The following is an 11,091-nucleotide window of genomic DNA, read 5'->3' on the forward strand; positions in this document are numbered from 1 at the left end:
AGAACACTGGCAACTTAAAGTTTTTTTATCATTAGACTTTTTTGTTTTTCGAAATTTATGTCATGATTTTCTTAGCCGATGTAGTAATAATTTTTTTTTTAACCTGATTTTTTAAGAATTCAAAATTTTGTGTGATCAGTCCTTTGGCAATGTTTCTGATTGAAACATGAAGAATAACTTAGACTTATTATATGACAGAGTTGAATTATATTTGCATTTAATGGAATTGAACTAAGTTGGCGATGTTTCTGATTGAAACATGACGAATAACTTAGACTTATTATATGGCAGAGTTGAATTATACTTGTATATAATGATGTTAAACTATGTTGGCGCTGTTTTTGATTGAAACATGACGACTAAGTTAGACTCATTATATGGTAGAGATGAAATTAGACTTGCATATATTCCAGTTGAACTAAGTCGGTTTAACATAGCCTTTCCATGTCGGCAGAATTAAGCTTAGAATGAAACTAAGTGTATTAACAAAGAAACCAAGGTTGAGAACCTCAGCTAGTCTTTGTTTGAATCTGACTTCAACAAAAACTATACATACTTAATGTGGACATAAGTGAAACTTAAGTTCACATTAGGGGGCAAGGAGTTGGAGAATGATAAGTAAAAGTTTAAAGTACTTGGGAGTTGGAATTTTATAGAGAAATTTACAAGCTAGAGTTGGCTTAACACATGTTGAAATTTTTAGAAAAATTTACAAGTTGAAAGTTAAGTCGTGGTAATATTGCAAGAAATACATACGTACTTGCCGAGATGACCAGGTTGCCAAACTTGGAAAGTATAGAAGACAGAAGTCTTGATAAGTAAGAGTGAAATGGCAAAACAACACTTGTGAAAATATTTTTACAATGTTTTCAAGTGTTAAACCAATGCCGAGATAAACAATTAGAAGTTATTTCTGAGGTATTCTATTCTGAAGAGGTTATACAAATAAAGGTATACTTTAAAGACATGAAAAATTATTCTAAGTATGAAAATGGAAAACATACATAAGAGAAAAGAAGACATTCAACACTTAAAGGAAATAAGGAGTCTTGCATTCAAAAGACAACTTGTTCAGAGTACAAAGAGGGCACATCGGCCAAACTACAGCTAATATTGTTAAAAAGCAAAAAGTACAAAGTAAGCTACTCGGTGTCAGTGGCTGGTTGTGTTTCGGCTTCAGAAGACAACTGGGAGATCTTTTTGGCAGTCTTCTCAGTCTCGAGCTCGACATCAATTTTTTGGAGAGTTTGATCGAGCCTCTTTTCGGCAATATAAACCTCGGACGCAATCTTCCTGGGGGAGGCACTTTTTGAGACCTCGTCATCCTCATCCTGAGTCAAGTCTAAGACTTGCTCATTCAAAGTTGGGGACTTGGCCCCAGCAGAACCCCCAGTGCCAGTAACCACCTCGGCTTCTTCTTCTTCTTCTGCGTCTTCTTCATCTCTTTCTTCCCCCCCCAGCCTCACCCTCAGATTGACTTGGGGTAGGAGGGAATGGCACTGCAAGTCGACCTTCGTCTCGGAAGGGAAAATCCTCGAGGACAGCTAATTCTTTCAGAGTAGTCATCCAACCAAGGGTGTAACCCTTGTTGCATGCCTGTCTGACTTATTTTTTGTACTCCTCGCGGACGTCGGCTGCCCCCTCGACATAAACCTTCTTGTCCGCTGCTTTTATTTCGGTCTTTATTGTGGCCAGGGCATTTCGGAGCTCTGCTTAGGCTTCGGCAGTTTTTGCTTTGACCTCTTTGATTTCGGCTTTGAGAACCTCAGCCACAGCCTCCGCAGTATCTACCTTTTACTCGGCTTGATCTTGGGCTCGCTTAGCTGCCTTGGCCTGATCCAGCAAGACTTTTATCTTGGCCTCACTGTTGTTTAAAGATTTAAGCAAGCCAGCAGCCTCCTTGGTCTTGTGGACTAGCTTCTTCTCCAAGTCCTCAGCTTTCATAACAAAAGAGTGAGCGTATTGGATCACCTAGAGAAAAGGGAATGAACAAAGTTAGTAAACTTTTTGTAGTATGAAGAACTTAAAAACAGAAATTAAAGAGTACCAAGTGTTGGGAATTTACCAATACGGATTGCTGCATCATCAGAGCGAAATTTTCATATTCACTAACCTCGGCCATATGGTTGAGGTCAGTAAGAAGAAGCAATGCAGTGGAAAGGGCAACGCTGACTTCGATGCTGTCAATAGCGCTATCGCCGGCTCTAACTGGTTTGTCCTTAATCATGATAGATGGGGCCCAAGGGTTATCAGGTTTAAGTAAACCCGAGGTGGCTGCAGGCTCAAATCTCGGCTTCTTTGATTGAACGGTTTCGGAGGGATCAATCTCAGCAAGCCTCTTCTCGGCAGCAGAGCTTATTTTCTCAATCTCGACGAGCTTTGAGATTGGTACTATATCTTTAGATTCAACTTGGGTGAAAGAGGCTTTTGCCTTGGCCCTCTTTACCCTTTTTTGTCTTGGCTTTGGTTGGGATTGTGATAGGGAGGATTGGACTGTCATGACACCGGGGATGTCGGCCAAGAGGTCTTCGATGATAGCCTTATTACGTCCCATCTCGTCAGCGATAGCGTCGACAGTGACTTTGGTGCCGAAATGGATTGCTGGAAATGCAGTGAGTGAGTTGGCTGGATCATAAGCCGACACCTCAGTACTTTGGCATTTTCAGCTACGAGTTCTGCCGGCAGTGGCAGAAATTGGAACTCGGCGTCGGCGTTGGCGTTGGGCAGGAGGAATCAGTTGTGGAGCATATGTTGATGGTTGCTCCGCTGGATCGGAGGTTGAAGCTTGGTCGGGCCGTGGTGATGAGGTGTTAAGGGGAGTTGTTGCTGAAGGTGGAGACTTGTTTTTCTTGGGGACGTCGGATAAGGTGGATTTGTAGGTTGGAATGTAGTTGAGCAGCAGAGGGGCTTTGCGCTGATCAACTAGCAAGCTCAGCAGCTTCTTAAAGTCCTTGCTGGGGTAGAAGGTTTTTCGGAAATCTTTTGGTGGCTGAGGAAGAGCTGCAAGCATGGTTTTGAAAACCGGACCGGACCGGCCGGTTCAACCGGTTGAACCGCCGACCGGTCGAGGTTCCGGTCCGGGTATACCCATAGAACCGGTCGTAGTGAAAAACCGGCCTATTTTGGGAGAACCGGGAAAATCGGCGGTCGGACCGGTGAACCGGTCGACCTGGTTCCGGTTCACCGGGTTGATAAAAACGAATTTTTGAATTTTTTTTTTCTTTTTTTTATTCTTTCTTTCTTTCCTTTCTTTCTTTCTTATATTATATATATATATATATATATAATAAAATTTTAATTGGAAACTCTCTTTTAAGGGTCTCCTCTTGTGAGGAATCCCATTGAGAGCTTGAAATTATTGTGAAAGCCTCTATCTATTTATAAGAAAAAAATTCTTCCAAAAAAACTCAAGAAATCTATGTGGGATTCAATCAAATCTATTGGAGGGAAACTTAAAGTTTTGATATCCCTCCAAAATTTTTGCTCTTCTTTCAATCAAATTATTTGAATTAAAATCATATGGAGGGAATATTGAATATTGAATATTTGATTTCTTCTTCCAAAATTAAAATTAATAATATTTTTAAATATATTTTTATATTTTTTAATAAAAAAATATTAAGAGAAATATTTAAGATTATTAAAATTTTTAATTTATAATTTTATTACTTATATTTTTATTTAAATATAATTTTAATATATTTATGACGTCACGGTTCGATTCCGGTTAAACCCGACGGTTGAACCGGTGACCCGTCCACCCGATCATTTTTCCGGTTCACTCACCGGTCCGGTTTTTAAAACATTGGCTGCAAGTACAAAAATCAGACATTAGAACATATAAAGGAATAAAGTAATAAAGACTTAAAAGCATGTAAAGTGACACTTGGTTCTTACCATTATCCTCTTTAAACACTATTCGACTCAAAGGATAGAGGTGGAGGTCATCATCAGGTGAGAACTCCTAGTTGCCTGAGACGATGAAATAATCATCTCCAGCACCTTTGTTGGAGTCTGGGAGGTCAGCTATGAGTTTGTACTCAGTGGATCTCGGCTTGAGGTAATAGACGTAGCCTTTTTCGAATTTCAGGTCACACATGGTATAACAGTATTGGATCTCAGTTAGTGTTATCCTAGCATTTTCTCAGCTAGCTAAGGCAATTATATCGTTAATGGCTCTATAAGAGTTAGTAGCCAGCTGCATTGCGTTAAGTTTGTAATAATGAAGGACTTGTCAGAAAAGGATGTTAAGAGGGAACCTAAGTCCACACTCTATGAAGGCCACTACGGGAAAAGGCATAGAGTCCCCATCAAGCATGATGGAGTCCTCCTCCCCTGCCAGCCTAAGGTGAACATCGGCTGGGATGGAGAACTCTGTCCTAAAGTACTCTAGCTTGGAAGAGGTGTCGACTCACCACCTGAACATACCCATGATGTCGGCTTATGAAGATTAAGGCAAAATTTCAGAAAAAGAATGTTTGGTGTGGGTTTAAGGACCTCGGCTAAACCCTAGAGAGCACTGGAGTAAAGGTTTCTGAGAATCTAAAGGGGTTTTTGGTTCGGTTTTCCTAAAGAACAGAGTTCTAGATCAAAACCCAAACCTAAATCTATGCAGATACAAGAATCAAAGGCAAGAATCTGGAAATAAAGCAAGAAAAACATAAAAGAACAATGGTTCAGACTCAAAAAAACAAATAGAAATTCAAGAACATTGAATAAAGTGTGTGCAGATGTGCAAAGCCAAGGATAGTGGCAAATTAACAAGTGTATGAGCGGTATGAGTGTGCATATGTAGACCCAAACACGAGTTGGACAAACACGAAATCGCAAACAAATATGCTCAACACGCGAATGATAAAGCACAAGCAAAGATTGAAGAACATGAATGAATTCACAATGGCAATAAACAAACGCAACAGAGTTTAAAACTGAAAAGAGGGAAAACAGTGACTTACTAAAGAGAATGACGCTGGTATGAGGTATGCCGAAGTCAGGCGATGATGGTGAATGGAGCAGAACGGTGAATGCTTCACCGGAGGGGAAGAACAGAATTAGTTACAGAGAGCTCGATAGCAATGGAGATGGAGGATTTAGAGAGAGAAGAAACTTGAACTCAGAGGGAAAACGAATGATGCAAAAGTGAAGAGACGGAGAGAGAAAGTGTTTTTGTTAAAACACAAAAAGGCGACAAAATCACAATGAATGTGCCTTGGACGACGTACCTGTCAGGCGGCGCTCGCAGAAGGGACGCGACCTGATGGCGCGTGTTTGGTACGGATCAATGAGAAAAAGACGCGTGGTGAAAACGGTTGAGAAACCGTGCATGACAGCTCATGCGCAGATAGAACTCTTGGAGTTCTTAATTTAATGGAGCGAGAACCTCGGCTAGAGGGACGATCTCGGTTAAGGAACTTGAAGAGCTTGGTTCTTAGGTCTTGGTCATGTGAAGCCGACGCGTGATGATCTCGGTCATGAAGGATAAAGTAAGTCCTAGCCGATGTGCTATATAGACAAACGATATAGGTTCCATCACCTCAGGATGCCGAGGTAATAGAACCTAGGGGGCAGTTGTGGGGGCATATTTTGTGAATGACAACGCGTGGCCAAGCTGACACTGAAGTGTCAACCGAGGTGCCACATGTCTTGGTTATGGCGCCGAGGTGATCTCGGCTAGGCTGAGGTTATCTGCGGAGATACCGGAATCCAAGATGAGCGGATAAGGGACAAAAGTCCTAAAATGGGGGAGGACCTTAGTCTGGATAAAGATAAGGCTCTTAGGGAGTTTATCCCTATCTGGCTGGGAGTCTAAGATGAGCATTGAGCCAGAGTCCGTTGAAGCTAGGCTTCTACAGGGATCAGGTTAGTGCTGGCTATAAAAGTAAGGCACCTTCGTGGGTCTAAGGTACATTTTTTGGTATTCTGGCTAATGAGTTAAGTACTGTTTACTATCTTTGAGAGATAATTAAATACTGACTTGATCGTCGGAGTGTCCCCAGGTGAACGAACTACCGCCGGAGTATTATCTTTTTGTGACAGGTTGTTCGGGCAAGATTTATTCTGCCGGTACTCTCCAGTTGAGTACCTATTTGGCAGTGTGGTCAGAAATCAACACACGCACTTTTATTTTTTAATTTTTTTTTCTTATTTATTTACTTGTTTTATTTACATCGTGTTTTCAAGCATGGGCATACAATAATACACTTATAAGTTAGTACTAATAAGGAATACATTTTTAAAATATAAATAATATTAAATTTAAAGGAAAATGTAGTGGTGCATAAAAGGGAGGTCAATGGTGCAAAACAAAAAGAGTATAAATATAAAACAATTTAATTAAGATAGTTCTTAAAGTTGTGTTATTTTTTATACAAATTAATATAAATATATTCATTTAATATCTCCTTAACATAAGCTCTTAAAGCACATGTTAACAAAAGCATAATAATAATCATACTAATCAGATATTAACAAAATTCATCCATGATCCATTGTTTTAAAGATACAAAATATATTCAATTTCATTTTGTCTTCTCACTTTTTAATTATCTCAATTAATTCCTAGTTTCAAATCAAGTTACAATTAGATCCAATTCTATCGTTTATAAATGATTTGTATATTTGAAAAAAGAAATATGAAAGGTAACTCTAATTTATTTATGAGAAAATTGTTGAAAAGTCTAATCTAATATTTTTTGTTAGTAAAAGACCTACCCTTTATGAAATAATTTGATGACTTTTTGTACGTTTTGGAGAAAATTGTTTCCAATTTTACCCCTTATCTATCTGTTGACTATTTGTTGAAATTATTTTCTTTATGTTCAAATTTATATCTATCTATTCAATTTTTTCCCTAATATGTTTAACTCTATCTGTCTAAATTTTATTATCTATTCAATTGTTCCCATATTTTTTCTTATCTGTTGAACCTATCGGTTTATTTTTCTTTATCTGTTCAATGTTTTTATATGTTGGAGGTCTGATCTGTTAAAAAAATTGAATCTGTTTAAAAAAATTAATCTTTGCAATTGTTCTTGTGCTATCTATGTAAATTATTTTGTTCTTGTAAAATTTCTTTTTTAATCTATTTATGTTGAACAGGTTACACATGGTTATTGCAATATATTTCATCATCATCATCGTCGTCGTCATCATCATCATCATCATCATGAACCCTAACAACAACAACATCAAATCTAAACTTACATTAAAAAAAAAATCACAGAGCAAAAGAAAGTTGCAGAGATAGATGCGGGTATATCTTATTTTCTTTTCCTTTTCTCCATTTTTTTCTCCAGCCAAACAGAGGAGATGTTCTGAGCTCAAATCTTAAAAAAAATAAAATAAAATAAAATAAAAAAACCAGACCTAACATATAGAGAAAGGAGAGGAACACAAAGAGAGAGAAGCTTAGCAGCGATGGCGACACAGAGGTGGCCGGCGATCTAACCTCATTTTTTATAGTTGAAGATCAAAGATCAAAGAGAGACTGAGATGGCAACGAAGATTGAGACTAGCAGTTGATCTGACCTTCTCATGGTAATTGACCAACTCCGTTGATCTGTCCGTCTCACGATGACAGCTTCTCTCCTCACCATTGCTCTCCTTCGAATGCCACCAAAGTCGATGGCGGCGATAGAGAGGTGGTGAAGACGGCATGGAGACGGTGATGGCTAGGGTTTAGATCGAAAAGAGAGAGAGAGAGGGCAGAGTTACAAAAAAGACGAACGATGAGTCAAACCAGAGTCAGAGGCGGTGGCGGAAAGGTGGTGGAGACAACGATGGATAGGGTTTAGATCGGAGAGAGAGGGGGGGGGACGGTTTTGATTGAAGAAATGTAGGGTTTGGTTGCTATATATATAGATATGGGTAATTTGATCATTTTGTTGAAACTTATCTTTATGAATATATTTTATAATATGACCTTTGGATAACGAACATTTAAAATTAAATTTATGGATCAAAGGTGGGTAATTCTATTTTCACACACCAATTCTTTTTAGTTCACATATTTAATGAAAATTTTCATTAATACAATTTTATCCTAAAATAAAAATACTACAATACCCTCATTTTCTTCTACCTAAACCCTAATTCTAAAACATTACACCAAACCCTAATTCTAAAACATTACAACCATTTTCTATCGCCAGCGTCGCCTCTCTCATTCGCCATCCCCTCCCATCGCTTCTTTCCCTCTTCACTTTCCGCCATGAACTATACACTCCCACAAGTCTTCCACTGTGAATCACTCAAGATTGACTATGGAGGTCTAGGATAGAGGGGAATGAGCTAGAAGTGGCAGTGGTTGTAACGCTGGAGAGTTGAAAGTGGCGGCAACAGCAATAAAGGAGGAGTGGGTGAATGATGAAAAAAAAAAAAAAAAAAGAAGAAAAAAAAGCTATGTTTAATCTAGTTTTAGAATATGTTTTCAAAAATAAATAAATAAAAACTTCTCATTTCAATATTGTTTTATCTTTCTAGGGGGTAAAAAAAATTAAGAATTAAAAAATATTATTTTGGTATTTATTTTTGTCAAATTAATTTATAATTTTCTCAAAAAAAAAAATTTAAATGATTCAAACATTGAAACCAAACATAGCCTTAGGGTTTTAAAATTGAAAATGAGGGTAATATTGGAATATAGATATGTGTACTAAAATTTATATTTTTATAATGTGTGCATTAAGAAAGTGTTCATTAAATGTATGTACTGAGATGAATTGGGGGGATTCTATTTACACCCAAAAAAATCAATAATGTTATGTTTGGTTGGGAGATTTGGGAAGAGATTTGGAAAGGGAAAGAAAAAATGTGTGTGAAACTAGGTGAAATATAGGTCTGTTTTGTTCACATTTCACCTACCTTTTTCATTTTCATTTCCAATCCATCCTTAAATCCCCTAACCAAACACAGCATAAGTACTCCCAATTTCTAAGTACATCTTGTTTAATTATTTAAAATTTTATTTTACTCTTATTACACCCTATTATTTTTCCTAACTTACCCACAAGGTAAACCCAAATAATAAATAATAAACAAACTAAAAAAACTAAATTATTTCAAATCTTTTCAATACAGAATAAAATTCTCAAATATAGAAAAAGAAAAAAAAAAAAAACCAAACTTATAAGCACATAAGCATTGTAAAATACAAAAAAACCAAACTTTTACATAAGTATTATAAAACTTTTCAATACATAAAAATTAAAAAAAAAAAAAAAAAAAAAAAAAAAAAAAAAAACTTTTACATTATAAATTATCCACAAGAATGTTCGTAGAAAAGTAAAAACTAAACTTATAAGCATATAAACATCAAGCACTAACAAGAAAGAGTGGTTCTCAAATAATGTACTATTTAAATGACAAAATAAGAACAACTCCAATAATATGTTATTGTTAATTTAGTTACTGCGTCCTTTAATTTTTGTCAAAAAATGATATAGAAAATAATTGATCGTGCTCTACAAAAATTATAAAACCCCTTCATATGAATACTTACATCATTTTTGATAAGTTGCTTCAAGAAACTATTTTGATTACTACTCTCATTTATTATTTGATTTTGTTCAAACTTTCTTTTAAGGTTTAGGGTTTCCAAACAATAAAAAAACAATGATGTTGATGATGATAGTGAATTTTGGTAGGGTAGATTGGAGTTTTGGAGCGAGGAAGAAGAAGATAGAAGAAGAAAAAGAAATAACTTTGATCTCTTAGAAAATAAGATATAGAGATTTGAATAGGAATAATTGATTATGGTATACCATGAGGAAAAAAAAAATTATTTTGAGATTTAACATATTAAGATATATTAAGAATTAAAATTTATGAATTTAAATTAAACATATTTTAAATACAAATAGAATCTCCCAATGAATTAGCGTGTAAAAATAGAATTACCCATAGACCGTCCTTTATTTTTATATAATTAGATGGATTTGTCTCCAAAATGTTTAGTGGATTGGACATGTCCAGTTGGGCATGCAAGCTCACTGTAAATTTATTATGTACATTTTTAAAATTTGTGCGCATAACAATTATAGAAAAAATTAAAAAATTAAATTGAGACAATAAGTGAAATCATGGAATTTCATAATATTTGTTTTTTAAAACTATAAATTATTTTTTTTATGAAAATAAATATAATGAAATTATGTTATTAAAATTATTACTGTAGTCAAAAAAATTATTTATATAATCGGTCAGAGAATTAATGGAAAGTGTTATCGATCCATCTCTTATTTTGCTTTCTATTTTTTTTTTTTTTTTTTTTTTTTAACAGAAGAAATCAATACAACCGAAACTAAGAAATTGCCAACAAGCGAAGCAGGGGAGAAGGAGGATTAGACACCCAATCTGCGGGGAGCTGATCATGAAGGCACGCCTGTGCTACCCAAGGAACAACTTTGTTCAAAGTCCTGGGCCTCCACTGAAAGGAGAACCTGCCCTGGGACGCCAGAAGTTTGATGTCACTTAGAATTGCACCACATTCCCATGGAGGAACCGTCTCAGTAACACAGAGATGGATCACGGCTTTGTTGTCCCCTTCAACTAGAACATCCAACAGATTGAGCTGGTGGGCTAGAAGACAGGCCAACCAGCACGCCTGAGCCTCCCCTTGGAAAGGTGAAGTAATACACAACAGCTTTGTGAGCCCGTCTACCAGATGGCCGTTTTCATCCCTTAACACTGCCGCAACTGCTGCACGAGAAGAACCTTGTAGAACTGCCACATTACAGTTAACTTTGTAGAAACCAGGATGAGGGGGATCCCGACTATGCGTTGCAGCAGCTATCGGAGTAGATTGCTGAGAAAGACCCACACCTCGGCGAGAGACCCCGCTTCAAATTCAGCCATAGCCACTCTAGCTCGATGTAGAGTCGAGGAGGGCTCAACAGGAAGATGATTGAAAACAAAATTGTTACGATCCTTCCAAATATACCAGCCAATCCATGCCACCGTATTGAAAAAATAATTTCGGTCCTCATCAGTTCCAAGGATATCCATCATGACACTAGACCATTGCAGTACCGAGTGAATTGCACCCCAATCTACTCTGTAGTTGAGATTGCTACCAAACCAAACTGGACGGAC

General features: G+C 36.8%; 1 pseudogene across 1 annotated transcript in view; it reads right to left on the bottom strand.

Moving 5' to 3' along the window:
• LOC145797413 (small ribosomal subunit protein uS10c pseudogene) overlaps positions 1–11,091 on the bottom strand; it is a 138,714-nt pseudogene that overhangs the window by 93,638 nt on the left and 33,985 nt on the right. The gene's annotated exons all lie outside the window — the stretch shown is intronic.

Source organism: Camellia sinensis, chromosome 8, assembly GCF_055761805.1.
Source record: "Camellia sinensis isolate YWXY chromosome 8, ASM5576180v1, whole genome shotgun sequence".
NCBI classification, from domain to species: domain Eukaryota; kingdom Viridiplantae; phylum Streptophyta; class Magnoliopsida; order Ericales; family Theaceae; genus Camellia; species Camellia sinensis.